The sequence below is a fragment of the Mirounga angustirostris genome, unplaced genomic scaffold, assembly GCF_029215605.1.
Source record: "Mirounga angustirostris isolate CCGP_5_RB_7025 unplaced genomic scaffold, mMirAng1.0.hap1 SCAF_4, whole genome shotgun sequence".
Lineage (NCBI taxonomy): Eukaryota > Metazoa > Chordata > Mammalia > Carnivora > Phocidae > Mirounga > Mirounga angustirostris.
Window position 1 is genome coordinate 7,130,910 of NW_026991712.1, and position 24,231 is coordinate 7,155,140.

The 24,231-nt window shown below is 42.7% G+C and overlaps 1 protein-coding gene and 1 long non-coding RNA gene across 9 annotated transcripts in view; one reads left to right on the forward strand and one right to left on the reverse strand.

Moving 5' to 3' along the window:
- Positions 1–24,231, reverse strand: part of KHDRBS3 (KH RNA binding domain containing, signal transduction associated 3) — a 192,569-nt gene that overhangs the window by 151,387 nt on the left and 16,951 nt on the right. The gene's annotated exons all lie outside the window — the stretch shown is intronic.
- LOC135364057 (uncharacterized) lies at positions 11–12,309 on the forward strand. The gene is made up of 4 exons (XR_010410494.1): positions 11–146; positions 1,713–1,840; positions 2,644–2,812; positions 12,180–12,309. It is a non-coding gene; the product is annotated as an uncharacterized LOC135364057 (long non-coding RNA).

Genomic DNA, 24,231 nt, shown 5'->3' on the forward strand with positions numbered 1-24,231 from the left:
GGAGGCAACATAATGAGCCTGTCCCTGCCAGGGAGAAGGTAGGGGGGCTCTCAGACTCACCAAGAGCTGTGTTGAGAAAGGACTTCTCACTCCGAGGGCAACTTGGAAAGGAAGGGGCTGTATTCCAAAGAGGGAGGGGAGGCAAGGTAAGTCTATGAGGGTAACATTAGTTCATTTACATTACTGGGTTAACTAGAAATCTAAGGGTCAGCTTGGAAACTAAGGGAAAGTAAGAAAGAAAATCAACATCTATTGATACGTTACCATGTACTGAAAACTTACTGATGGCATTTAAAGCTCACAACCCCTTGTATTTCACAAAGCTAGTGAGTCACAGGCTGGTCAAACACAACCGCATACGCCAACTCCAAAGCCCACGGTGACTCACACATTTAGCAATGTGATTTTTGTATTGAAAGACGTGTCAAATTCCCAGTAACAATTTGATTTAGAACAGGGTTGGAAAACTGTGTGTGAAAGGTCAGATGGTAGATATTTTAGGCTTTGCAAGTCATAAGTCTGTTAGAGCTTCAATTCTGTCGTAGCACAAAACCTACGGTAAAATTACAGGCAACAGCTAAACACATGAATGTGTCGCTTTTCTACCAAGACTTTATTTATGGACACTGATATTTGAATTTCAAGGAACTTTCACATGTCAAGAAATTTTTTTTTCAACCATTCTTAGCTTGCAAGTCTTAAAAAAAAGCCAGATTTGGCTGACAGGCCAAAGACTGTGAATCCTGATTTAGAATATACAGGCTGGAGACTGCTGTTAAGTATTTTATAAAATTCAAGTATATTACTTACATATTCTTCATATCTTCAAAACACTTTTTTAGCTTTCCTCACATTTTAAGCTAATGATAGATATAAAAGTATCAGAAGCCAGAATAAAGGAACTTTATTTCTAGTTGTGATAATGACTTACTCAACAAGAAGATACTTTTGTATTAACTCTATTCACTCTTATGATCAGTTTCTGCTCAGGAGAACACTTACAGTAAATGTTTATATTAAAAAAAAAAAGTTGAACATATTTTCTGAAATACTGGAAAAACACACAATCCATTCTTCAGTTTTGAGATGCCAACTTTTTAGCCACTTGGTCGAAGAACCTCCTGATCAAAAACTCTTTAAAAACCAAGGGGAGTATTTACTCCACTGAGTTATTAGAAGAATCACATGAGCTAATGCAGTAAGCACATACCACCACACAGCATATATTTAATGAATATTATCCGATACCGTGCTTACAAGATAGCAAAAACAAAGTCAATATTCTAAAGGAATAACTTGAACTAGGTTCAATTATTTTTTTTAATGCACAAAGAAGTTCACTGCAGTGCTATTTATAAAAACAGGGAACACTGGAAATCATTTCTGTAAAATGAAAATCTTTCAGTAAAATACTAAGTATCTACAAAATGAATTATAGGACTTTTTTTTAATTCAGAAAAAAATCAAAATTTTACATTTTAAAACAAGGTTCTGATTCTGGCTTCAGTGAAAGTGGAATTAAGCCCGTTCTACCAGGTCTCTCCCAGGAATGCAAGCAAAGCGGATAGAGTGCAGAGAGCAGTCATCTAAAGGGCTTTAAAAGAAATGGCAGCAGGAGAACTGGGGAAAGAAACCAGAAACTGAAGTAAGATCCACCCAGTGATGAGTGCCTCTTTTGTTTTCCTTCCATTTCTCCCATCCTGGACTTAAAGGCAGCCCCAAATCTAGAATTCCGTACCAGTGATCGACAGAAAAAGCACCAAGAACAGCCTTCTCTTTCCAGTCTGAGGAGCAGGAAAGGGAGCTCTAAGGATCAGAGAAGGCTGGGAAAATCCTCCAGGTAAGTCTAGTTCTTTAGGTTGTTTATCCTTTCTCTCCTGCCCCTGCTACCAGGCAATCCCACAGCAGTGAAGGCAAGAGCAGCTGAGGCCTTCTTCATCTCCAGCCCCAGCCTGCGTGCCCCTAGCTTATTCTCAACCTGGAAGACTCGACTCAGGCATCACCTTCTACTGGAAAGCCGTTTCTTACACCCCAGTCTGGGTTACGTGTATGTCTCTGGGCTCCTCTGAGGCCCTCTACTGTAGTTCCATCTACAGGGAACAGTCCCTTTGACCCCACTAACTGAAATGCGCTAGTCTGGACATGAGAGAACTGACTGTTGCTGGATATCCACTTTGGGTTTCCTTGTATGTGCCCATCCTCCCACTATAACTCTAGTTCTGCCAGAGGAGGGTCCTGGACACACTGCCCATGAGTGTGGCCCTCATGCCAAGAATGAGGCCAGTATATGGAAGACAAGAAATGCAGGTGACGTGAATAAATGGGCATCCCCAAATTGTCTTCCTTTCTGATAACAAAGTATTGTCATACCTGACATTTTCAAACCCTGAACACTTCACAAGCACACACAAGGTTCTAAAACATGGTATTTAAGGACCTTTCCATACTGGTCAGCATGTCACCTTCCATACAAGCCACCCACCAGGCTGCTAGGAAAAATTCTTATTTTAAACAATTCTTTTTTAATTTGAATGAAGCTTGAGAAAATAACAAGACATGGTGGCCCATGCAAATTATCATCACATTCTGTGTAGTTTTCTCAATTACTTTACTTCAATCATATTTATATTGTTTTATTACAAGTGTGTATGTGGCCCTTCTGCTTCTGGGGTCAGACATTTGCCTTCTCACGTGGGTCTCTATGGCTGGCTTCTGGATTCCATCTGCTCTTCCAACTTCACCTGCCACTTCGATGCTGGCGAGCCCGCACCATTTTCACTGGGTCGGACCTCTTCATGCACACCAGACCTAGGTAAGTGTGGTCTCACCAGCCAACATGGACTGAGTACTTCCTATGCCTAAGGCACCTGACAGTAATTCTTTAACCTTTGCAACAACCCAAAGAGGGAAGTTTTGATATTCCCACCAGAAGACGCGGGTCCACAGCCAAGCTGCCCTGCCCAGCCGCCGGATGTCCCCATTTGACTTGCTTCCGTTGTCCCCCGCCTACATTCCTCAAGTTTGTTTTTTTTTTTTTTTTTTAAAGATTTTATTTATTTATTTGAGACAGAGAATGAGATAGAGCATGAGAGGGTCAGAGGGAGAAGCAGACTCCCTGCCGAGCAGGGAGCCCGATGTGGGATTCGATCCTGGGACTCCAGGATCATGACTTGAGCGAAGGCAGTCGCTTAACCAACTGAGCCACCCAGGCGCCCACATTCCTCAACTTTGAAAGTGGCACTACTGTACACTTTGGGGACTCTTTGGGAACTGATGGAAAATAAAATGTTAAAAATTATTTATTTCATTCTAAAATATCATTCACAATAAGTACACCCACCAAGTGGCACATAGCATATATTACATAAATATTAGATACACAAATAAAATCAAATACTAAGTGCCATTTATCTCCAATACCATTACTGTCATCACCTATTTTAATGATTTGTGTTTAAATCTAAAGGTATTACCCAAAGAAGTAGTTTAAAAAATTCCAACACAAAACAAACAAAAAAACACAGAGAACATTTCTTCATTATTCACTATTAATGTTGGCAGACACTGAAGTTCAGAATTCCTACCCCCAGTGACACTTGGTTTTCTCAGTAATATGCCCTCAGTCTGCTCCCTGGCTTTCCTCTTAACACCTGATTACACAATACCTTGTATCAGTCACTCACTTTCATATTATCCAACTTTTCAAAGCTGATTATAAAATACATTGAATCCCACACCTGTGTATCAACAGCCCTGAAGATACCCATGGTGATACCCAAGCACTCTGACTTTGTGTTACACTTGACAAACTGAGAGTCTTTCTCATTCTTCCATCTTATCAACCATTATCTCCATGTTAGAGGTGAGGAGGAAGAAGGGCAGAGCAGAGAAGTAAGTTATCTGAGTCACAAGGTTCAAAGATGGGCTCTATACTACCAGAAGTGTGCAGGCGTGGAGGCAGGGAGGGCAGGTACTTTCTTGCAGGTAACATTTCCAGAACCAGAATACTGCACTTAACAAAGACTAGTCAATTTCCTCCAGCAAAAAGCTACAAACATGTCAAAATTGAGGGACACTGGGTGGACATGTTCCTTTTCAGAGCTGGAGAGGTCACCAAAACCAACAGTGACTGGCACTGAACTGTAAGGCGCTTCTCCAGGTGCAGAAACAAGTCGTCAGCTTCTCTCTCCCAAATAAGAACCCCAGTCCTCCACAGATACAAATGCAAATCCTGATGCACAGAGAGCTTGGAACCGTGCTAAGTGCCCTGCAACTGTGAAACGTTAAACTACTTCTGCACCTATATCAGATTACAGCTGCGGTCTTATATAGGGCAGCATGGAACGAGAGAGGAAAGGCACACATGTCATCATCACACGCCAAAGCAACAGGGCACCATGATTGATACGCAGTGTACCCATCGGTCACCAAGTGGACTGGAACCCTGCTCTCTGTCTAGCATGAGAGGCAGAGGGGAATGAAACAGAAACAGTCCCTGATCTTGTGGGGGACTATGGCCTGCTAAGGGAGGTAGACTTTGTAAGGGAGAAGGAGGAAAGGGGTTGGACAGAATTACCTAAGAATATAAGAAGTCCTGTAAATATATTACCAGCTATAATGTGATGATGATGATAATAAGTTAAAATAGCTGCTTCTGTATTCTGGCTGGTCATCCACCACCTGCAGGTACTTTATCGGGCCTCTACACATGACATCTCTCATTTTCAGAATAGACAACACTCATAAAATGTAACTTATCTAATGCACAGATAATAATCAGCATTGCTGGGACCTGAACTCAAGATTAGCTAAGCACAAACGCTCAAAAACCTCCACTCGGAAACATTCATTAAGCATCAAGTATAAGCAGGAACTAACCATACACTTAGTCCACAGTAATAATCAAAACATGTCCTCTTTCCATATGCAATTCAAATCATGATGTTTAGGAGCCTCTCACTGAACACAGGCTCTTTTCCAGGCTTCTGATCATAGCCAGACTCCCAATCAGATATGAAATTCACGCCATGAAAACCAGTAGCCCTGCATCCTCATCTTGCTCTGTTTCTCAACCCTCTCTATTGTTTTGTTTTGCTTTTAAGATTTTTATTTATTTGAGAGAGAGACGCAGACTTCCCAATATGGGGCTCAATCCCAGGACCCCAGGATCATGACCCCAGCCGAAGGTACCTGCTTAACCAACTGAGCCACCCAGGTACCCCTCAACCCTCTCTATTGTTGAAGATGGCATAATTTTTCAAAAAGATGCTGAGCACTAGGCTGACACTTGCTATCCTTAACTTCCTCTAATCTCTGGATACTGAATCTAAATAGCAGTAAAAACAAAAAAAAGGGGGGGGGGGCATAATTTAATCTTTGTTTAAAGTGTCTTTATTAATAAGCTGAATTTAGAGTAGGTCTCTGGACTTCTTATCTCTGCCAGGCTGCAGGATCAAGTCACAATAAGAAGGGTATTTTTACAGCTTAATAAATGAAAGAAACACGATCTCTCCTGAAACCCATCATGTATACCTAATAAAGCTGATTATTCAATAGTTTGGCAATAACAATTAAAAGACCTATAAATGCACTTCCCTCTTAGTTCTTTTCTGAGATCAATATAGTAATAATCTCCACTTAGCAAAAAGCATGATCAGTATGAGCAAGTGTACAAGTTAAAATTAAATACATAAAACTAAATACACAACTTTATGTAGAACTATATATGCTATTTTCTATAAATGTATTTACATACTATATGTATTTATTTTTCTCAAGATTAGTATCCAACATACATACACGTACGTAAATACCCATATACACATGCACAGCTAGCACACATAGCAACCATTTCTGAAATATTTAGCACTGATTTTTTAAAAAGGTATCACTTTTGAAGCATTTCTACGGGACAAGGGTCAACAACGTTAAAACAATCCTTTAAGCCTAAGAATTATAAAGACTCCTCCAATTACTTCTAGGGCAATGTCCATGTTCTATCTGTTAGCACAGATACTGAAATGGAATTCAGGCAAGCTGATCCTTCTCTCCCTTCTTTACGGCAATCAACCAGAACCTACTGTGCTCTCTCCAGGTTCCATGAGTTCGTACCGTTATCCATTCCCCCTCTTCTCCTTCAATCCCATGTAAGCTTTAAATTCAGTCGGTGAAGTCCCCTTCCAAACATACCGATGAGTTACACGCCCCAAGTGCTCCTCCAGCAGCTGGGCCACACTTCCTTCAGGACACCCCCTCCCTCCTCCATCCAGCTCCTGCCCGGTCTAATACAACAGGTATTTAATAAATTCACTGATTCCACAAACATTTGCAGCCCACTATGTGCTAAGAAATCAACACTGAGCAGAGACATCACACTTGTCCTCTCAGACCTTAAAGAGTTAGGTATATTAACAACCACTGACAAAAGATGTCAAATGAGAACTATCCTTAGACATTATGTGTAAGATATTTGAATGACTTAAAATGTTGAAAAAAATAAAGACAAACATAAAGGAAAGAATACGGGAAGAAAATTTGTTTTACATAGATCTAAAGGTTCGAGATCAAAATACCAGATAGAAGAGAAAAATCTTTTTATACAAATTAGCTCAAACCATCCTCTTCCGAAAAAAGAGACAGAATAAAAGAGAAGAACTAACTTGCTTTTCTTTCATCAGAGATGCTTCTGAAAATAAGTATTTGTGTGCAGCTGATTCATGTTTGATCAGGTCTGATAAAAGTATTTCTGCAAATCTATTTCTGTCACCATTAATCATGTCAATTTATAACAAATACACACCATATAAGAATGAGTTTTGCTACATAGGTAAACATCACTGTTATTATTCAAACTATGTTCATATACTGAAAACACCTGGGAGACAAAACACAACACATCCATCCCTAAACATGCACAGATTACATATAAACAACGATTAACATGCCTTTCTGAGGGAGCTGAGAAAGTCATTCAATTGTGCTCCGATCACTTAACTCTTCTCACTTAGGAAACAGAGAGGACACGCTCCCTGCCTAGGAGCAAACCTCTATTTTCTGGGAGGAGTCCACCCCTATGACCTCCCCATCACCACAAACAGGAGCTCAGAGAAGAATCTAGGGCAAGTAGACTTCTCGTAGACAAATGAGCCTACTGCCCCTTTAACAATCCTTCATCTAAAATGTTCACTCAACATCTTCTACGTGCCAAGCCCTGTTTTGACCATGTGGCATCAGCAGTAAATAATATAAAGACCTGCCCTCATGGAGCTTATGACCTGCAAAGGGGTGATGCCTTTAGAGAGAAAAATAAAGCATTATACATGGTATGGGACAGGGACTTGAGTCTCACTGACCTCTTCATTTGCTTCTCAAACCATGAGGTCGGCACGCTGACCCTGAGCCAGGACTGCCTGTGGACAGTGGGAAAGTTGTGTAGGTACCAAAATGGAACGCATGAACCACACTGCTCAGGCATGTTGCTCTTTACTCTCTGGGCCCAGGGTCCAGGGTGGTCCTACTGCCTGGCACAGGTCAGTAACAAATACACCAGGTAGAACCCAGGAGCTCAGGCCTCTGGTAGTGATACAAGGATCCTGGCGTCTCTTTGCAAGCTATCCACTTTGAGTGCCTAGGCAAATTAAAAAAAATATAGAAACCAGGGATGCCCACCAATCGTATACATCTTACAGCACTATTAAGAGTCTCCAGTGAAGTAAAAGGTGAAAATCTTTGGTAAAAGCCCTGTAAAACGCTTTCAAATGCCATCATCATCGTCGTCACCATCATCATTTGGTCCCACTGGTGTGTGATTATAGCATTGAGCAACGGCTGATATTCTAAAAATTAACTTCCACCAAAAAGATTAAGCTACCATATGGACCCTTACATGAAAACCCTTCCTGCAAGGAGCAGAGCAAGAGTTTGTGTGGAAATGGTCTGACAACTAAGCAAGTGACCAAACAGAAAACAAACCCTGACAATCTCCAGGCAAACTGGCCACCGGGCGATGCGGCACCGGGTGTGACCCTCTCCCCTCATTCACACCACCTCTGCAAACCCCCAAACCTCTGCTCTTCTGGCTGGCCTGCTCTCCTCCAACCCTGCACGCGGCTGGCAAACTCTTCCTCACCCTTCGAGGTCCAACGTAAAAAGCACCACCTCTGTGGCTTTCCTCGTCCCACCCAGCTGATTCCGGGTTTTCTCGTCAGCATTCGTTGGTTCGGTGTCTCTTACTGAACACCTACTACGTGCCTGTCACTGCCGGAGGTGCTGGAGCGCATGCTGTTCACATGCGGTCTCGATTCCAACAGGGAGGGGCGGACGACAAACGGGCCATATGTCAGACGGTAACGGGGTGCTCTGAAAACGGGACGGAGCGAGGAGGGAGCAGGCGCGGTCAGTGCATCCACCACGCTGCACACGGTGCCGGGTCCGCGGGCCCACAGACCGCAGCGGCCTGCGTCCGCACAGCCCTCCTCAAACGCGGCAGGAGAAGCCACGGCTACCATGGACAGCTACCGCCTCCCGCGCCAGGGGAGCTCCCCCGTCCGCAGGCTGGCTTCACCTCCACCAGAGCGGCGGAGCTACGTGCCACATGGGACGCACCTGGGGAGGGAGGGAGGGGTCCGGGCAGGGAGGGCTTACGCTACTTGTCCAGGACACACAGTCAGCAAGCAGGAGTGACAAGGCAGATTTGAACCCAAGCAATCTGACTCCAGAAGCCTCATTCTTAGTCCAACCCAGTACTGTCTTCCCAAATACTGGACATTCGAAGTCATCTTACAGCAAGCCAAACTGGAATTGTGCATTTGTGCTCTCCTACACGTCTAGAAATGGCTTGTACTGGCCCCCAAACGGAGTCTCACAGTCCTGGACGGGGAGCGAGAATGAGCCGGTCATGACTGGGTTCACACACGCCAAGCCCTCGGGGACGCAGACAGCAAGCTCAGCTCCGCAGCACGTGAGGGGCAGGAAGCCCGCAAGCGGCACAACCAGGCACCTGGGCCTGATTCCTTTATAGCACAGCACACTTAGGAAATCATCTGAATTCAGAGTATGAATCTGATTTGTGTACGGTATACTATTTAATTCTAAAAACTCATTAGCTTCAAAGATTCTTAAAGCTCAGGAAAGGCGCTCCACCCTCCCAGCGCCCTCGTACCCACGTTCCTGCAGCAGTTACAGGCCAGTGCGGGCGCCTGCAAGGCACAGCCAGCGCGCCCAGGGCAGCCGAGGGCGTTCATCTGCCACAACCCATCACACTCCAGGTTTGGTGCTGGACAACGATGCAACTGTAATAACGACCGGTTTGAGATGTTTCCGACAAGTCTGACCATTGTGCCATGTGTTTATTTTTTTTTTTTTTTAAGATTTTATTTATTTGACAGAGAGAGAGAGAGCACAGATAGCCAGAGTGGCAGGCAGAGGGTGGGTGAAGCAGGCTTCCCGCGGAGCAGGGAGCCCGATGCGGGGCTCGATCCCAGGACCCTGGGATCATGACCTGAGCTGAAGGCAGACGCTCAACCAACTGAGCCACCCAGGCGCCCCTGTGCCACATGTTTAAAAGAAAGAAAAGGGTCCATAAAATATGATCAGCAACTTTGAAACGTAAGCTAGGTGCAAAGAAGACTGAATTAGTAAATACATTTTAGTAGAGAAAACCATCAGTTCTGACCTTTCTTTTCAATGGGAAAGGGGTAGAGAGAGAGGCAGGGAGGAGGGAGACAATGTCTGGAAATGCTAGGGGAAGAGAAAAAAAGATCTTGTCCCAGGAACCAGCACAACAACAGTAACAAGCCCCCATGATTTAATGCACTTTCTTTTCTAAATGATCTAAATAAGCTTTATGAAAAAGAAAGTATAAACACTGGCTGGGCACCTGCTACATGCCAGGCACTAGTCTGACTCTTGACAAATATTTCCTTTCTCGCCCCGACCTTCTCACCTCCCAACAGCACCACTAGCAGTGCTCTCCTCCTTGGCAAGTGTGGATTAACTTGCACGAGTCCTCACAGCTACAACTGGACCAGAGCACAGTCGATTATCTTCTCTCCCAGACTAACACTTGCCCAAACAATGAAATCAGAATCTCAGATAGCAAGCTTTTCCCAGCTTCTAATGCTACTTCTCACCTATCCCAAAACACAACACACACACACACACACACACACACACACGCACACACACACACAAAGAAAGAGAGATCGGGAGAAAGGATGGCACACCATGGAGGCAGAAGGACAACTGGGCATACAGCAGATAGAGAACTATCTCAGAGGAACACAAGGTTTCTCCTAGAAACTGGTCTGGGAAGCGAGAGCTCAGTTCTGCCTTCCCTCTTCATTAGTATTAAGCCTTATAAATTGAACCATTTCACATTTCCCAGGGAAGCACTGTAAATTACGTTATAATTCCACAGCAGGTTTTATCAGATGCAAATCCAAACACTAGATACATCACTGCTAATTATTTTTCTCTCTGTCTTGTCGACAACTTTAGCTACTGTAAGTTCATCTGCCCAACAAGTAACTCTGAACTTATACATTAACATAACACCCAATAACATGTAATACCATGTAAATATTCAGTGTTTTAGTTTAGTAAAATATGCTCCCATGAGCAGGTAAACATAAAAGGTGACAGGCTGAGAGCCTCCATAAATGCTCTCTACTTAGCATTTCCCTAAATAACCATGTCCTAGGCAGACAATATAAATTATCCTGGCAGTTGAATCACTATATTATACACCTGAAACTAATACAGTACTATATGTTAATTATACTAGAATTGAAAAATTCATTATTTTGTAAAAAAGAAATCTATTACGAATGAAAAATTTTTAAAAATATGATTGAGGGCCTCATCAAATATATGCACATAATGACTGGCAGAAAGTTTTAACTGGTACAACTCATCTATAAATCAATTTGACAATGTGGGTCAAGAAGCTTTACAATATCGATAAACTATGACCTACTCATCCCAACTTCTGGGAAACTGTCCTCAAGAAATTATTTGAATGCCCACTGCAGACTTATGTGCAAAGAGGTGCACTGAGGCACTCACTAAAGACCTACTGTGTTCCAGTCACGGTGGATACACAGTCCTTGCCTTCAAGGAGTTTACCCTGTAAAGGGAAAACATACGTAGGAAGGAAACCCCAATCCACTGTGAAAGACTATGACAGAGGGAGGCAGAAAAGGGCAGCAAGGAAACCCAAGCCAGAGGTGAGAGTGGGTGGCAAGCAGGTTTCCTCTAGGTGGGGATACCCCAGCTGAATCCCTAAGAATATAAATGAGTTAATAAGCAAGTAAGAGGGGAAAGGGCATTTCTGTTATTAAAAAAAAAAAAAAAAAACAAACAAACAAACAAAACACAGCACACAGAAGGCCTTCAAAAGAGCATAGGGCTTTCACGAATCAGACAAGAAATCCAGTGTGCTAATTACCTCAGGACCCTAGAGCGGGGTGACTGAAATGAGACTGGAGACCAAAGTAAGGGTGAACACCGTCCTGAGAAATTAAGATTTTACTGTTAAGATATGAAGAACCACTGAAAACATTTTTTTTAAATTTTTTTAAAGACTTTATTCATTTGAGAGACAGAGAGAGCACAAGCAAGGGGAGAGGCAGAGGGAAAGGGAGATGCAGACCCCCCGCTGAGCTGAGAGCCTGATGCGGGGCTCAATCCCAGGACCTGGAGATCATGACCTGAGCTGAAGGCAGATGCTTAACCATCTGAGCCACCCAGGCGCCCCAAACCAGTGAAAACTTTTAAACACGGGAATGACTGCTTAAAAAGATTTGCATTTTGCACTGCTTCCTTTTATTTTTTATTTATTTATTTTATTATGTTCAGTTAGCCACCATACAGTATATCATTAGTTTTTGATGTAGTGTCCAACGATTCATTAGTTGCATATAACACCCAGTGCTCATTATAACACATGCCCTCCTTAATACCCATCACCTGGCTACTCCATCCCCCTAACCCCTCGCTCTGAAACCTTCAAATGGTTTCCTGGAGTTCAGAATCTCTCTCAGTTTGTCTCCTTCTCTGATTTCTCCCCCTTCAGTTTTCCCTCCCTTCCCCTGTGGTTCTCTGTGCTATTCCTTATATGTTCCACATATGAGTGAAACCATATGATAATTGTCTTTCTCGGCTTGACTTATTTCACTTAGCATAATCCCTAGCGGAATATTACTCAGCCATCAGAAAGGATGAATACCCACCATTTGCACTGCTGCCTTTTAAAATGGAAACCTTAACAGAGAGGCGAACAGCTCTGGTGGTGAGGAAGCAGATTCAGGCTGTCACAGCAATCTAGGCAAAAGCAGAAATGGACACACTGCAAAGCAATGGCACAGACAATTCTGAACTATAATTCCAAAAACTGGAAATGCTCATTCGTGAAGAATCAGCTCAAGAATATGATGACATACGTAACATGGAGTACTACACAGCCATGAAAAACAGTTTCCAACTTTGCAACTACCTAAGAAAATGATTATGGTAGAACATTAAACTAAACACTAAAATCTAAAATTCTATACGGAGAAGGAAACTAAAATATTGACAATGATTATCCCCAAATGACTGCTTTCTGGGGAGTGCAACTTTTAAAAAAAATTTTTTATACTTTCTATTTTTATCCAAAATAAGCAATCATTTATCAGATGCATCAGGAGGGCTTTCGATGCACCAGGCATGTGTGCTGGAGCTAGGTATGCAGTGGTCTACAAAACAGACATGAACCCTGGCTTCATGAAACTTATAGTCCTATACAGACTGTATTTATCAGAAATATATTAATTTTAAATTTAAATCCAAAAGCGGAGGAAGAAAGGAATGTCCTGAATTCATTTATTAGTTTTAATAGACTTTTAGTTGATTCCTTATGATTTTCTATAAAAGATCACATCATCTATAGAATACAGTTAATCATACTTCTTTCTTCCCAATCTGGATGCCAATGCCTTTTGTTTCGTTTTCTTGCATCGCTACCCTGGAACAACACTGAATAGTAACAGGTGAAAGCAGACATCTTTGCTTCTTCCTGATCTTAAGGGAAAAGTCTCTCACAATTATGATGTCACCTGTGGGTTTTTCATAGACATCCTTCATTATCAGGTGCAGAAGTTCCCTTCTACTCTTAGTTTGTTGAGTGTTTTTATCATGAAATGGTTAGAATTTATCAAATGCTTTTCCTGTGTCTATTGAAATGATTATGTGTTTTTTGTACTGTATTCCATTGATGGTATATTAACTGATTTTTCAATGCTAAACCAACCTTGCATTCCTAAGATAAATCCTATGTGATTATGGTGTGTAATCCTTTTTATATGTTGCTAGATTTGGTTTGCTAATATTTTAAGGATTTTTATTTCTATATTCATAACAGAGATTGGTCTGAGGTTTTTTGTTTTTTGTATTTTTTTGTATATGTGATATCTTTGTCTGATTTTGGAATAAGGGCAAAACTGTTCTCATAGAATGAGTTGGGAAGTATCTATTTTTTTTGGAAGAGTTTATCAAGAATTTGTATTAATTTTTTTTAAATGTTTGGTAGGATTCACCAGTAAAGCCATCTGGACCTGGGCTTTTTTCAGTATTTTTTATTTACCAATTAATCTCTTCACCCTTCTATTCAAATTTTCTATTTCTTCTTGAGTCAGTGTTGGTTGTTCATGTCCTTCTAGGAATCTGCCCATTTCAACGAAGTCATCTAATTCATGAACATACAATTATTCACAGTATTTCCTTACAATCCCTTTGATTTCCGTAAAGTCAGCAGAATGTCCCCTTTTTCATTCCTGATTTTAGTCATTTGAATTTTCTCCCTCTTCTCTTAGTCAATTTAGTTAAAGTTAAATTTTGGTGATGTTTTCAAAAAAACAACTTCTGGTTTGTTGATTTTCTCTATTGTTTTTCTATTTGCTTTTTGATAATTTCCATTCTAATATGTATTATTAGCAGACATCCATAGAACATGTTCCCTTGACAGTAGCAGAAACTAATTTTTCTTAAGCCATGTGGAACATTCTCAAGGACAGATCTGTATTATTTCCCTCATTCTGCTTATTTTACATGTAATTTGTTTCTTTTCGATGTTAAGATGGAAAATTAGGTAACTGATTTGACATTTATCTTCATTTTTAATATAGGTATTTTACAGCTATAAGTTTGCCTCTAAGTGCTGCTTTAGCTGCATCCCATAAATTTTGCTATGTTGTATTTTCATTTTCATTCATCTCAAAGTATTTCCTAATTCTCCTTGTGATTTCTCGTTTGGCTCATCAGTTATTAAAGTGTCTACTAATTTCCACATATTTGTGAATTCTCCAAGTTTCTTTCTGTTATTGATTTCTAATCTCATTTCATTGTGGCCAGAGAACATCCTTTGCATAATTTCAATCCTTTAGAATTTGTTGAGGCTTGTTTTATGGACTAGCATATAATCTGTCCTGGAGAATATTCCATGTGACTTATGAAAATTTTTTCTGCTGTTTTCAAGAGAACACGTTCTACAGATGTCTGCTAAATCTAGTCAGCTTATAATGCTGTTTAAGTCTTCTGTTTCCTTACTGACCTCCTACCTAGTTGTTGTATCCATTACTGTAAAAGTTTTATTGAAGTCTCCAACTATTATTGTTAAGGAAGTCATAATTATTTAAGGACATTGTATTAGTTTCCTATTGCCACTGTAACAAATTACCACAAATTTAGTGGCTTGAAACAACAACATGAACATATTACCTTACAGTTCTGGAACTTAAGTCTAAATAGGTATGTAAGGAAGCATGTCCTACTGCTTGGGGCCACATCACTACAATCACTGCTTCCACTGTCACCTGCCTTCTGTCTGACTCAGACTGCTCCTCCACATCCCTCTTACAAGGACCAGTGAGATTACACTGGGCCCGCCCAGATGATCATGACAATCTCTCTACCTCCAGATCCTTAATAATATCTGCAAAGTCCCTTTTGCCACATAAGGTAGTATTCACAATTTCTAGGGCTTAAGATGTAGATATATTTGGGGAACACCTCTCACTCACCACAAACATTAATTGAAACAAATTATTGAATCAAATTTGATACAAACTGTTGAATCAAGTCCTAGTTTGTTCCATATCACTGAGCTCACCAGGGTCAGTATAAACCAAGCACCTTTTAATCCTACGTTTGGATATATAAACTTATGTTCTTTGGACATTCTTTATCAGTGTATTTTTTTTTTTAAGATTTTATTTATTTATTTGACAGAGAAAGACACAGCAAGAGAGGGAACACAAACGGGGAGTAGGAGAGGGAGAAGCAGACTCCCTGCCGAGCAGGGAGCCCGATGCGGGACTCGATCCCGGGACTCCAGGATCATGACCTGAGCCAAAGGCAGTCGCTTAACCGACTGAGCCACCCAGGCACCCCTCTTTATCAGTTTAAATACTACATCAGCCATGTTTAGTTTCTTTTCTCTATATTTTCCTCATATTTTATGGAATTATTTCAAGTGATCATGCTGAACATGTAGGACTGAAGCAATAATCTGTAAATAAGATACACCTTTTATAGCATAGCAAAAAAAAGCACAGGTTTTGAGTAGAAACAGAGCTTGGTTTTAATCTTGCCCTTCACCTTTGTCAGACCCAGTTTCGTTATAAAATGGGGGCATTAATATCTATCTGTATAAGGCAGTGACTAAGGAGGAGCTTAATAAACACCCGCTAAGACTGAAATGGCCTACAGACAGATAAGAATTAGACGGGCAGAGGGAAGGAAAGCAGCTGTCAAGTCAATCGATTAACTACCTGGTCATTCTGACACATGAACCAAACAATCTTTGCCAAATACTTTGACAGTACTCTGAATATTATCCAGATAACAACGTCAGTATGATGATGAGCTCTGTACGGCCCTTACATCTTAATCCACTGGAATAGGGAAGCAGATTGAAAAAATCCAAAGCACCCAGTTACAAGCTGGCCATGTGACATGAGGCCAGGCACAACGTCCACAAAAGCCTGTTTTCTCCCCTATCAAGTGGAATCTACGTCTTCTATCTCAGAGACCTGTACTAAGAATTGAGAAAAATACTGTCTGCACATCTGCTGGCACTTAGCAAGAACTCAACAAATAATAGCTCATTATTATTAACAATTATGTGATACCAACAAGTTATTTAATATCTCTGGAACCCCTGATGTATAATTAGAGATAATATCCTAACACATGAAAATCCCTAAAACGAGGCTGAAGATGTCCTTGGTAACTGGTAAACATCAGCGTTCCTCAGCTTCTCTCAATCCATCTGTGGTAGAAAAAACCAGTGTCTCCCTCAGACACATCCACACATCCTCATCTCCAGAACCTGTGAATGTCAAGTTTCATGGCGAAGGAAAGCTGCATGTTGCAGACATAACTAAGGTTGTTAATCAGCTAGTCTTAAAATGGGGAGATTATCTTGGATCATCCAGGTAAACCCAAGGTAATTACAAAGAATCTTAAAAACAGATGAGAAAAGCAGGAGAGAGAGGCCTACAGGGACAGCAGTGTGGAAGGAACCCATCCTGACATTGCTGGCTTCAAAGATGGGGGAAGGGGTCAGGTGCCCAGGGCCGTGGGCAATCTTCAGCAGCAGGAAGAGATAGGGAGCGACTCCTCCCCTTGAGTCTCCAGAAAGGGACGCAGCTCTGCTGACAGCCTGACTTTAGTCCAGTGAGAACCATTCCAGACTCCTGCCCTCAGAAATGGAAGATAATAAAGCCACCAAATTCCTGGCAATTTGTTATAGCAGTTGTAGAACACTGATACACTCTCCCATCCGGTTTTTTGGTTTTATTATAAATAAGTCACAAATAACATCTGAATCTGAAAATTGAAAAAGGAAAAAAGCAAATTATTTTTGTTTTCTCTATGCAGATGAACCTCACCTTAAATGAAATCTCTTAAGAAAATCACTTCTTACTGAACTATACTGATGAGTGACCTGAACAGTGCTTGATTCTTGGCTGTTGTCATAAAGAACTTAAGATATTAAACAATATAGATGGACTCATTATCATTTCGGAACAATAGTGTTAATAATTTAATTAAGATACAACCCACTGCATAGAAGTACCTGGTGTTAAAAGAAGCAGCCAACTCAAGAGAAGTCTTTAGTATCCAAAACTAAGCAGGACATGGTACATATTTCCCTTGGGCATCCTAGCTTCAAGTATACTGTATGTTAAGTTTCGAGGCAAAGGTTATGGTGTGAAACCTATTCTGCATGCTGTGATTTTTGTTTAATCAAAGGAAAACTGCTTCTTTGACTTAGATGTAATAACAGTGGAGGCCAATATTCACTCTAGACAAGGACCCCAAATCTAGGAACTCAGAAAAGTCTATTACTGATATTTTTCAAACTGATGGCAAAACTATTATGGAAAAGGGTTTTGAAACGTTACTCAAGTAGAAAGTGACAACTTGAGACTGTTCATTAGGACCTGGTGCTTCCTTAATTCCTAGTATGGTCTGCAGTAAAGGAGCTAAAATACAGTGTCACTGACACACCCAAATCTCTGGAGGATACAAGGATCCTCGCTGGCCCCCCAAAGTTGTGACAGCAGCACCAGTGAGAAAGTACTGCAGTCCTGTAGACTCACCTGGGCCACCACAGTGGGTCCAAGCACTAGAAGGTGACACCTCCAGGGCAAGTAGACAAGAGAATAAAAATATCATCGGATAAGGGGACCTTACCAGGCTTTTCTCCTGGAACTCGCCATTTTGGGCCCATTTTTACCACCCGGCTGTTGCAGTAAGAAAGCCACACGGCTCTACCCCTGCCACCCATGCCAGAGACCAAACAAGAACCAGGGGAGGTGGCATGAAGCCGACGACAAGTCTCTCCTTCCCTAAGCCCTAAAGGAAAGGAGGTGGGACAAATCAAACTGTCGCAGTTCCTCTGTCAAAGGTCTGTGGCCCCAGTTCTCTAACGGCGAGAGTGTAAGTTGGCCTGGAGCAGTGTCTCCGCCCTCTGCACACATCCCCAGGGAACCTCTGAGGCACGGCTCTTCGGCTCTTATTTGGGCAGCAGGATTCACCTTTAGGATGGTCTGTGGACCCACCCTTACTGCTGACCGTAGCAACACTAACCAAAACATTCACAAAGAAAGTGGCGATTTCAACATTCATTTGCTGGTGAGAATTAAAAGCCACAAAGCATTTCACTCAAATTTAAGCTCTACTGGGAAAGTGTGAACCAACTCAACAGTTAATCTGGAAGATGTGTGGTCATGAACACGAGCAGCGATGAGGAGCCAAGAAGCTCTGTGGACAGATAAGCCTGTGATAACCTGACTGGTCCACCAGCCAATTCAAACTGTTATCAGCTCAGGGTTCAAGAAGCTTACAGAGATCCTGTTTTACTTAAGCATCACTGGCAGTGACAAATTTTAAGATTCCTCCTTGAAAAGAAATGTATCACACATGCACACAAAAAAAGCTTTTAAAATACAGTTTCAAGTGTAATTTACACTGATGGACTCACACACCCTTTATGAAGTAAAAAAAGGAAACAACAGAGGGTTTCTTCTCCTTTGCCCAAAACCCCAGTGTTGACGCGGCCACAAGGGTCTCTTTGTCCTTTCCTCTTTTGATTCTGCACACTCTCCCCAGGGAACGTCCTCCTCCACCACAGCTTCAGATACACAGCAATGCGTTCTTAGCGCAGTCAGACGTCTAGGAATGCCACATATAATTCTGAACTCACTTACTCCAAACACTTTTCACCTGTATTGTTCAACATCCCGAATGATTTCTGAAACATGTAGCTGACTGACCACGTCCTTCTCCCGCATTCTATCCATCAATCGTGCTCCAAATTTTAAAATGCATTCATACTCCTTAGCCGCTTAAAGGTCCTACACGTTCTAGTCCCTGCCTATTCCCCACTCCACTTCCCAATACATTCCTGCTTTTACTTTATACTCCAGACAAACTAATAAAAGGTGCTTTCACATGTATTACTCATTCAAAAAACACTGAGTGCCTACTATGTGCTAACACTATTCTGAGTGCTGGAGATCCAAGCAGCCTGGAGTCTATACAGTGTTGAGGTATGTCACTAAATCCTCACAAGAAATCTGGGAGGTAGGCAGTACCATGCCTGCTTGAACAAACTAAGGAACTGAGTTTGGAGAGGTGAAGGTACGTGCCCAGGTTCAGTAATTCTTAGGAGACAAAGTCTGGGTCCCAGACTGAAGGCCCATACCCATACTGCCAGGGTGCACCCACCTGCCACAATGGCCTGAGAAATGGTAAGTCTCTCACAATCTGTAGCTGGAAACTCAAATAAAATGGAAACACGCTCCATGTTTCTTCAACAAAGCACCCTGAGATAATGAATTCACTGTCCTAATGCATAGAAGAAGAAATGTGAGACTGACTGGCTCTTCATTCTACAAACATTACTGAGAACCCACTATTTCCCAGGCACCGTGCTGTGCTGGGCACCGGGCAGGAATCAAAGACAGTAAGTCACATTTCCTGCCTGAAGGAACCTGGATTCTCATGGGAGAAATAACTCCCAACAAATCATTATCATCCGGAGTGCGATAAATACAAGGACGGCTGCAAAGAGAAAGAAGGGCCGTACTGCACGTGCTGGGACTCACGGGGGGTGCGGGGGGAGGAGAGCAGGAGCCCCCTCTGAGCACACTACCTGCCCAACAGGGGGTCCTGCAGTTACACAGATGCCCACTGTCGATGCTGAAGAAACAGACTCTGAGAAGTGACTCACGTCACAGGTATGTCACCATCTGCAGCTCCCCCAGCAGTCACACGTGGGTCGGGATAATGTACCACACCCAGGTAGTGCCAAAGGACCCTGCACTTGTCTTTCCTGCGGCACTTACCACCCTGCAGTATGTATGTCTTTCACTTGGCTGCTTCCCCACTGAGCTGAAAATGCCTTCAGCAGGAACCAAGTACCACTCAGCTCTGTGTCCCAGCACTTAGCCCCGCTGAGGGGCACGAGCCTTTCTGAAGAAGAACCAAACACCCTCCAGTTCAGGGGGGAAGGCAGTGGAGAAACACACAGCCTGCCAGGGCTCTCCCAAAGTGTCCCTGGAAATTGGACAGTGATTCCCGGAAAGAGTGAAAGTCTGAAGTCTCACTAGCGGATTGAGCTGTTCCTGTGCCATGTCCTGCTGATTGTCTAAGCCCAAACAGTATGTTCTGCTGTGACTCCTTTCCTGGAAGTCACATGGCGGAGCAGACACTGGGGAGCTACGAACTCAGGTACCGCCTTCTAGAGGAATGCTTCGAGAAGCACACGACGGGTGTCGAGTCTGCCCCGTCCGTGCCTGTGCGGGGCTCCGTGAAGAGGGGACAGGTGCACTGCTGGAGGAGGGGTGCCCATAAGACGCCAGGCACTTTACCGATTCTCTGGTGGTCATTTCATAGATGGAGAAACTGAGGCTCACAGAGCTTATTATTACCAAAAGTAGCACCCCAATTTACCATTTATGAACAAAACCCTGACAGTCAAAAGGAAACTAAAAGAATGTACAATACAGAATACAGTCAATTGACTGTTAAGACACATGACGTGTGTGTGTGTGTGTGTGTGTCTGTGTTCTTCTAAGTCCTTGTAGATGGTACAAATGGAGGGTGGGGAGTCGGTTCTGAACTGACGGTACCCTACGTGATGGGCGATGCGTCCAAAGTGCAGACAGTGCTCTTTTAGTATGTGTCTCTGAGTAGGTGAAAGACACACAGACACTGAGGCAGAACTTCCTCACGACTTCCCGTACTTAAAAACAACAAGACAGTAAAAAGCAGTAAAACTCATTAAACAAATCAAAATCTTATAAGGCATCTCAGAACCTGGGAGTCAAAAGCCAGGCGGGGGCAGGAGGCTTGCGCAGCTTCCCCTTTCCCTCCAGATCAGGACTCTCCACAGAGCCATGAGCTGCTCTGGGACACAGAACTTTAAAACCACCTTTCTGGAGTCTTGAGAAAGGACTGAGAGCAACGTCATGCTTTTCTGATCAACAGACAGCCTGCAGACAAACAAAACAACTGCTCACCAACACGCTGACAATCGACTTTTGAATTTGGGGAATTAAAAAAAAAAATGTAAGCAATAACTAAAAGTCTGATTTATTTCAGAGGCATCAGAGACACTTTAAATCAATTTAATTTGCATCTTCATGCTTCTGCTATTGCTATCTGCAGCACTCAGGTGCTTGGGTGTTCTCGGTGTCCCACGTTACCTGGGATGTTATCAGTGCGCATCAACAACAGGTGGTCCTGCCTAATGACATACTTTTCTCTGAGAATGGGTTCAGTCCCTGATAAAACCCATTTATCACTGCTATAATGAAGTACTTTTTTGAATAAATCCGAGCAATAAATTACATAAAGAAAATTGTGAAGAAACAAACCTATTCTGAGACAATAAATGGAGCATAACTGAGATTTCTCACACTGGCAATTGGTGCTCGAGTTGTGCTTTCAGCTGAAGACTACACAGAACAGGACCTATGCTAGACCAGAGCAGGGGCCACGTGTAATGACCACACCTCACGGCTCTGTCTTGAGATATGCCTTCATTAGGAAAAAGTAATCATTTTGGGCGGAGCAAGATGGCAGAGGAGTAGGAGACCTGGATTTCGTCTGGTCTCAGGAATTCAGCTGGATAGGGCTCAAACCATTCTGAACACCTACAAACCCAAGAGGAGATCGAAGAAAAGAAGAGCAACAACTCTCTCATCAGAAAAGCGACCACTTTCTGGAAGGTAGGACGTGCGGAGAAGTGAATCCGAGGCGATATTCGGGAGGATAGACGGCGGGGGAGGGGGCCTCCGTCGGCCGCTTCTGGCGAGTGACAGAGCCGCGGAGCACGAAATCGGAACTTTTAAAAGTCTGCTCCGCCGAGGGACGTCACTCCGGTGGCTAAGCGGGGGATGGAACCCTCGCGGGACAGTGTGGTCTCAGGACCCTCGGGGTCACAGAAAGACCGGGGGTGCCTGAGGGCGGCAGAGCTCCCAGGGATCAGAGCGGGGAAGCCGGCTGCAGAGGCGGAGCCAAGGCGCGGGCTCTCAGCTCGGGGTCGCCATTGACCGTGATCCGCGGCACAGTCGGGCCCCTGCTCCTCCAGCAGGGACCCAACAAGCGGCAGATCCGGGGAGACTCACCTTCCTCCCCCGGGGGGAGCCGCGCGGGAGGGCACCGCAGGGATCTGCTGGGTTTGGAGACTCCACCCGGGGTCGGGTGCCGGAGACAGAGGCGCGCGGTCACAGGCCGGGTGAGCACGGGGTGAGGCCGGAGACCGGGGAGACGGGAGTGACTGGCGGCTTTTCTCTGGGGGCTCACTGAGGACGGGTCCCGAGTTCTCGGCTCCTCCAGGGCAGACATTGGGAGGCCGCCATTTTCACTCTCGGCCTCCAAAGCTGGACGGAAAGCTCGCAGGGAACAAAAGCCCCGGAGAGCAAACCCAGGCAGATTACTTAGCCCGGAGGGGGCAAGGGTGGGGCACTTCCGCCTCCGGCGGAGACATTTGGAAACCACGGCAACAGGCCCCTCCCCCGAAGATCAGCGAGAACAGCCGGCGAAGACCAAGTTTACCGATCAATGAGAACGGCCAAACTCCAGCCTAGGGGACCACTGCACATAGAATTCATGGCTTTTTTACCATGATTCTTTAGTCTTTCAAAGTTAATTTTTTTAACTGTTTTTTTTTAACTGTTTTTTATTTTTTTAATTTTTCTTTTTCTCTTTTTCTACCAACGTCTTATCAATCCCTTTTTTTAAAAAAACATTTTTATTTTTCATTTTTAGAGTCATATTCTATCCCTTATAGTAGTTACCCGTATTTTTGGCAAATATATATAAGTTGTTCTCTCTTTAAAATTTTGAGATAGTTTCTTCTAAGAGATCAAAATATACCCTAAATCTCTAGTGTATGGTTTTTTCTACTCTCCTGCCTGATCACATTCTCTTTTTTTCTTTTTTTTTTTAATCCTCTTCTTTCTTTTTTCAAACAACTTCTTATCAATTCCTTTTATAAAATTTTTTATAATTTTCATCTTTATAGTCATATTCCATCCCTTCATCATATCAACTCTTATTTTTGTGCATGTATAAGTTTTTCTTTCTTTACAATTTTGGGAGGCACTTTCTTCTAACAGACCAAAATACACCCAAAATCTAGTGTGTAGTACTGATCTATACACCAGCCTGATCATATTTGATCATATTCTGTTGTTTTTTGTTTTGTTCTGTTTTTGTTTGTTTTTATCTTTTTCTTTTTCTTTTTTCTTTCTTTCCCTTTCTTTCCCCCCGGCTTCAGGTCTTTTCTGATTTGTTTAGAGTATATTTTCTGGGGACGTTGTTATCCTCTTAGCATTTTGCTCTCTCATTAATCTATTCTCCTCTGGACAAAATGACAAGACGGAAAAAATCACCTCAACAAAAAGAACAAGAGGCAGTACTGACTGCCAAGGAGCTACTCAATATGGACATTAGTACAATGTCGGATCTAGAGTTCAGAATCATCAATTTAAAGATATCAGCTGGGCTTGAAAAAAGCATGGACGTTACTAGAGAAACCCTTTCTGGAGAAATAAAAGAACTAAAATCTAACCAAGTCGAAATCAAAAAGGCTATTAATGAGGTGCAATCAAAAATGGGGGCGCTAACTGCTAGGATAAATGAGGCAGAAGAGAGAATCAGTAATATAGAAGACCAAATGATGGAAAATAAAGAAGCTGAGAAAAAAAGAGATAAACAACTACTGGATCACGAGGGCAGAATTCGAGAGAGAAGCGATACCGTAAGATGAAACAACATTAGAATAATTAGGATCCCAGAAGAAGAGAGAGAGAGAGAGAGGGGCAGAAGGTATATTGGAGCAAATTAAAGCAGAGAACTTCCCTAATTTGGGGAAGGAAACAGGCATCAAAATCCAGGAAGCACAGAGAACCCCTCTCAAAATCAATAAAAATAGGTCAACACCCTGACATCTAATAGTAAAACTTACAAGTCTCAGAGACAAAGAGAAAATCCTGAAAGCAGCTCAGGAGAAGAGATCTGTAACCTAAAATGGTAGAAACATTAGACTGGCGACAGACCTATCCACAGAGACCTGGCAGGCCAGAAAGGACTGGCAGGATATATTCAGAGCACTAAATGAGAAAAATATGCGGCCGAGAATACTCTATCCAGCTAGGCTGTCATTGAAAATTGAAG